Consider the following 6,725-nt stretch of genomic DNA (forward strand, 5'->3'; position numbering starts at 1 on the left):
CAAACAAACTACAACGATAGACAAAGAACAACTACTAAGCACAATAAATATTTGGGCGTACCTACCAAGATCTCAAAAACACCTCCTTTCCTCTATAAAATTCCTCAGGACCGCCGTAAACCACCGTGAGGGAGCGGAGAAAAAGAAAAACACTCGCCGGAGAAGAAGCAAGGAAAGGGAAGGAAGAGACAAAATGGTAAAATGATTTGTTGAAGAGGGGTATTTATAGAACTGAGGGGATGCGCATGGGAAGGGACACGCGTGAAATGCCACGTCCTCTGAACTTTGGGGCCCCCAACGCTCACGTTACACGCACCAAGCGACACGTGGCACTGTAATAATGCCTCCCCTGCGGCAACGATGCTACAATAAATGCATGTCTCTTCAAGTGTAAGGTGAAGAGACAAGCCTTGGGAGACGTTGCACATTCAACACATCAAGCGTCGTCCGAATCGGATTCCGACCGAATTCCTTAAGATGGAATTGTTCCAGCTCCCTGGCTAGCCAAGCCCTTTCGCCTATAAGGCTTAGGCCGAGCAGGCAAGTGTACCATCTCGATATAATTCTGATATGATCCCGGGGAATAATTCCTTAAAGCCCTTCCACCCAAGATTAATGCACATCACTCCATGGCATCACACGAAAAGACGCGGCTTGGAAGAGTGTACGACAATACGTCCCACCATCGAAAGCGGGAGGCACTAAGTCAGCGCCCAAGCTTGAACAACATCTCGGGAATATCCCGAATTGAGTTCGGAGTGATGGTTTGCCTGATATTAGGACTGTCTCGGTCGAAGTCCGACTTGTACCCATGATTTGAACCATCAGAGTTAGGCCTTAAGCCCTCTCACCTTATAGGCTCAAGGCTGGAAGGAAAATGGACCGTCCAGGTCAGAATCTGACCTGTACTCACGAACACGCGCTCTGATCACGTAGTTGAGCTTGGCCTGGTTGATCTCGGCTAGGACCTGAGTGGGACTCACCTCTTGCCGTGGAAGTGAACCATGTCAGACATCTCGATTCATTTCCAATACGAACCATGAGAGCTAGGCCTTAAGCCCTCTCGCCTTATAGGCTCAGGGCTGGAAGGCAAGTGTACCGTCTCGGTCGAACTCTGACCTGGCCTCTCTACCTGCGATAGGCCGGCTACAACCTCGACCGACCCCCTCTCTAAGGGTCACTCGGTCTATGTCCGAGTCGGCATTTCTGCGTAAGCTAGATCGGTCTTATTCTGATCCCTCCAGCCTACAGGAGCCCACTCAGCCAATATCTGATTGGATTTCCTCGGTATGGATTCGGTCAGTTAGGGCCCGATCTAACCCCCCCACGTTCACCAAGTATCTTCCAAATAAAAACGGTTAAGGAAATCCCCGCGTTCACGGTGCCCATGAGGCCCATGAATAAGAAAAGTATAAAACCTAAAACCCTAAGGCTAGGCAAGCAGATTACACTTTTGATTGCTCTGGCTTTAAGGCTTGTCCTAGGAAGAAACCCTAGTCCACCCTTTGGCCGGAACAGAACTGATCTTAAAAGTTGAACTTTTTAAGATTGGTCGTCAGTCGATCTTAAAAGTTGGACATTTAAGATCGGTCACGCTAATAGCCAATCTTAAAAGCTGGACTTTTAAGATTGATCACGTCAGAAGTCGATCTTAAAAGCTAAACTTTTAAGATCGGTCACGTCAGTAGCTGATCTTAAAAGCCAGACTTTTAAGATCGGTCTTACTAATAACCAATCTTAAAAGTTTGACTTTTAAGATTGGTCATGCTAATAGCAATCTTAAAAATTAGACTTTTAAGATTGGCTATTACCATGACCGATCTTAAAAGTTGTGAATTTTTTTTAAAATGATTAGCTTGTTTTGAGAAGGTTCCTGAACAAAACCTACAAATTAATACCAAGCAATTAATATATTTTTAATGATTCGCAATACATACAAAATACAAGAGAACTTTTTTGAAACATATCCAATACATAAATGTATACACAATAAGTACATAATAAGTATTTTATAAATTACAAGTCCATGGTGATCGATGAAAAATGTAGCTCATTGCTCCCTAATGATGTTTTTGTCTTCTAGTGACAATGGTGATCGATCTATAAATATCTGTTAAGAAAAATTTAGAACAATTAGAAGTATTCATAAAACATGACAAAATGAAAATTTAAAATAAAAACTTTCAAAATTGTAAAACATACTTCAGTCCATCCAAATACTATTTGTGAATTAACAATAGTATGCATTGCCTTCATTACATAGTATCCGCACTCATAATTTGTTATTTGTTTATGAGACTGCAAAAAGAATATAATAATTAATTTCAATAATAATGGTAATTCAAAACAAAATACCTTAGAAAAATATCATTACTACAGTACAATGGTAATAGTATACTAACAATTAATTAAGAGGACTTCAAGGACATTATCTGGACAAGGCAGTCTAGCAAGTTTTGATCCCTGCATAATACATTAAGTATAAAATAAATAAATAAAAATATTTCCACTCACAAAAAGGAAAAAGAAAAACTACAAGAGACAAAGTTTATTTAACAAGCACACTCTAAATTCTCAAATAAGTATACCTTCCGACAATGGTAGCTTGGACCAGGAAGCTGCGTACCATAAAATGTCACTATGCGAAGGACTTGGAAGCTTGCGAGTTTTTAATAACCCAATCAACAAGATAATTAAGTTTTAATAGATAGGACTAAGGGCATGGAGAATAGAAATTTTTTAAGTACTTTTGGCACAAAGCAATGCTCCACAATTAGTCACAATAGTTTGTGTTTCGGTACGCCTAAAAGTCCCACATCGCTTAAGATTCGAGGCTAAGGGTAGCTTATAAACACCCTTTCTCCTTAACCTACGCTGAGGCTCCTTTTAGAGGACAAAATCGTGACGGCCCAATGAGCCAAAGCGGACAATACCTCGGATGCGGTGACCCTAACGATGATAGCAGACTTACGGTAGGAACATTGGCACTAGAAAGAGGGCCCAGACCACTCTTGCCCCTTAACATCGACTGGGGGGCTTGTTCCGGTATGCCTAAAAGTCCCACATTTCTTAATATTCGAGGCTAAGGGTAGCTTATAAACACCCTTCCTCCTTAACCCAACGAGGCGCCTTTTAAAGGACAAAATCGTGACAGCCCAACAAGCCAAAGCGGACAATACCTCAGATGCGGAACTGACTTTTAGGCATACCGGAACAAGCCCCCCAGTCGATGCTAAAGGACAAGAGTGGTCTGGGCCCTCCTTCTAGCGCCAATGTTCCTACCGTAAGTCCACGGTCATTGTTAGGGTCACCGCATCCGAGCTATTGTTCGTTTTGGCTCGTTGGGCCTTCGTGGTTTTGTCCTTTAAAAGACGCCTTGGTGAGTTAAGGAGGAAGGGTGTTTATAAACTACCTTTAACCTCGACTCTTAAACGATGTGAGACTTTTTAGTCATACCGGAACAATTTGATTTTATTTAAAAAAAACGTAAAATGCAACATATAGCTTTTATATATATAAAAAATTCTTAAAATATGTTTTAGGTTTCACTAATGGTTGGATCGACCCTTAATCCATCCTATTTAGCACTGGTTAGAAAGAAAATTATATATAGAAAAGACAAAGAATCATAAATATGAGATTTAAAAATGTATAAGTGTTTAATAAAGTCTATCATATATGTGGTTTCCTCATATCACCTCTTTAAGAAAAAATAGTTTTAGATCATGTCACAACATCAATTTTAAAGAATTTTAAAATTATTATCCAATCACAATTTGCTATGTAAAGTAAGTTAAAAGAAAACTTAGTTTTAGATCATGTCACAACGTCAATTTTAAAGAATTTTAAAATTATTATCCAATCACAATTTGTTATGTAAAGTAAGGGATTTGACTTTTGTAATAATAGTTACTTAAAAGGTCATATTTATCTATGATTTTTAATTCGTTAACAATTAAATGATTTCTATACTCAAAATGTAAAAAAGTTATTTATTTATTTATTTATTTTTCTTGGGTTAACCTAACTATAAAATAGTTAAAAATTGAGAGCTTGATATAAATACTATAATTTGGTGTTATAATACTGTCATTGTAATAAAATAAAAAACTAACAATCAATTAAATATGTATATTGTCACATAGCAACAGATATCACATAATATTATTGATATAATTAATGATACTAAATAACCATCATAAACTATTATTAAATATGGTGTAAAATATTAAACATTTTATTACACTAAAAAGTATACCAATTTCTCATTAATATCACTAAAAACTTCTCATAAAAATAACGGAAGGAAAATAGACAAGTGATGAGACAAAAATTGGTTTCTCAATATTATTGGGATTTTGTGGCAGTGGTCCAGTCAGGGAATCAAGCCAAATCTGGCTGAATTTGTTGAAAATTCAGCAATGCCAATAAATTCTATTATACCAAAGTCTTCACTGTTAGTTACATATGTTGCCAAGGATAGCACACCTATAATCTAAAACAAACGAAACTAACATGGAGAATACTCTCATAAATGAGGTTTTCTTTCCCCTAGGCAAAAAAATGAGTTAAACTACACTAGTCACATTATTTTTGGTACATGTAGCCACAATTTGTAAAGCACCTTTTTTACTCCCTGAAACATACGAGAATGAGTAACTGCAAGCATCGGCTAATATTCTAGTCTTCACTCATGAGTAAGGACAAAAGTAAAGATTTAAGAACACGTACAATACCTATAAGGCATGCACAAAAGAATAAACATAGAAAGCCTTCTCAGAACATGGCAAAATGTAAAATTGCTTTGCTGGAAAAATGTAACATTGTTTTTCTGTTATAACATGATAGAAGGTCTTACTCTTTTCCATCAAATTCTTCATTGCTATAAAAAATAGTATTTGAACATAGCAAGCATTTAGATAATTGATAACTTAAACCAACACCTGCATAAATATTGCTTTAGAGGGCTTCTTTGGATGAATAGTTCCAATGCTCAATGCGTTTCCAGTTTCACCATTTATTGCTAAAATAGATGCGTCCTTTGTTCCAACTGCTAAAATATTTTTCTCAAAACCATGCAAACTGCAGGTTTTGAACTGTAGAGAGATAATACCGCTGGCAATTTCACTTGCAATTTGTTTTCAATATAACAAAGATGCACTCTCTAAGTCAATAACTGAAACCTGTAATAAAATGGTACATCAACACACAAATTAGCATTGTGAATATATTAAAAAACTATACACTCAAATCTAAAGAGCCTAAAATAGCTAGTTAAGTTGAAAATTCGCACATCTCCTTTCACATTTTCGGTGCAGGAATGATCCAACAAGACTTGGAATAAACCATTCCAGGGGAAACCAATCATGCATACCATGCCTCCTTAAGCCACCCTCTCTTTCAACACCATATACAACATCAAAATAAGTATCCATAATAATAATAACAATATATAAATAAAACCCTTGTCCTTAGAGAACAGGAGATCCTAATGCAAGCGGTACGAGGTTAAGTTTTTTTTTTTTTTTTTTTTTTATAAATATATGAAGAGATTAGAGAAGAAGTGCAAGAAGGGGGAAGTGAAACAGAAGAAGAAGAACCGAAAGGTGGATTTAACCAGAAGGGGTGGTGATGGCATCGCCGAGGGACGTGTTTCGAGTTGCGATCTCAGGGACGGATTCGGACAGCAGAGGGAGCTGGCCTACAGTGGGCCTTTGTCACCGGGAATGGGCTAGAGGGCCGCCTTTGTCCATTAGAAGATTCTCGAGCATTCCGCTTCTTGCGTCAAGCTACGAGATCTCTCGAATGTGCTAACTCAACTATGGAAGCCTCACCGGATTCCACCCTCCCCACACCCGCTCTCTACAAGTACCTCACCGTCAACGAATCCAAATCAAAATACAACGGGGAATTTACAACCATGGTTTTAAATTGCGGTTGCGGTCGCGGTTGCAGTTACTACGGTTGTGGGTATTGCGGGTATTGCGATATGGATTGCGGCTGTTGCGGTGTGAGATTATTAATTATTTTCACTAAATATAAAAAATTTATAATTATCAATATATATTTTATTTTTAAGGATTTATACATTTTAATTCCTTTTTTTTAAAATATCTATTATTTTAATGAATAATTTAATTTATTTTAAAATTATAGTATCAATTTATCGTATTGCGGATGTATTGCGGTATATTGCAGATGTGTTGCGGACGCAACACTGTTATGTTGCGAAAAAATGTGTGATTTCCAGTATCATCGCAATTGCGGTTCGATGCCGTTGCGGACAAGGCCGCAAATATTGCGACCGCAACACGTGTTGCGGTCCGCAATTTAAAACCATGTTTACAACAAAGGCGAAGAGTAGTACCTTGTGCAGCGGGGAACACAAGTGGTGTGCGGAAGTGATTATGGTTGTGTTAAACTACGAATAGTGGAGTGTACGACGCGAAGGGTTTGTTCATCTAATGTGGAGTGCAGGGGAGGGATTCTTAAGAAGTGAATATGAAAGAATTTTTCCCAACTGGATTCTACCTATCCCTCTCAATAGTTGATTCCTTACTATCATTTTGTGTCATTCACTTTTTTATTTATTTTTTTTAATTTTAATATCATATCAACAACATTGATAATTTTTATTTAAAGAAGTGATGTTTAATATTAAAGCTATAATACTAAAAGAATGTTGTTAAATATTAAACTTGTAATAACGCTTCAATGAGAAATGT

The 6,725-nt window shown here is 37.3% G+C and overlaps 1 long non-coding RNA gene across 4 annotated transcripts; it reads right to left on the bottom strand.

Annotated features, from left to right (window-relative positions):
- Positions 1-1,712: 1,712 nt before the first annotated feature.
- Positions 1,713-6,384, bottom strand: LOC114915567 (uncharacterized). 4 transcript variants are annotated; one of them, XR_014432435.1, is made up of 5 exons: positions 5,294-5,972; positions 4,944-5,183; positions 2,403-2,463; positions 2,203-2,298; positions 1,713-2,110 (listed from the first exon to the last, which is right to left on the bottom strand). It is a non-coding gene; the product is annotated as an uncharacterized LOC114915567 (long non-coding RNA). The 4 variants fall into 4 exon arrangements; XR_014432436.1 differs by lacking the exons at positions 1,713-2,110; positions 2,203-2,298; positions 2,403-2,463 and adding an exon at positions 3,840-4,636 and having other exon boundaries at positions 5,294-5,958; XR_014432437.1 differs by lacking the exons at positions 1,713-2,110; positions 2,203-2,298; positions 2,403-2,463 and having other exon boundaries at positions 4,780-5,183; positions 5,294-5,397; positions 5,618-5,963.
- Positions 6,385-6,725: the final 341 nt, after the last annotated feature.

Source organism: Cajanus cajan, chromosome 3 (genome assembly GCF_000230855.2).
Source record: "Cajanus cajan strain Asha chromosome 3, NIPB_CcT2T_4, whole genome shotgun sequence".
Lineage (NCBI taxonomy): Eukaryota > Viridiplantae > Streptophyta > Magnoliopsida > Fabales > Fabaceae > Cajanus > Cajanus cajan.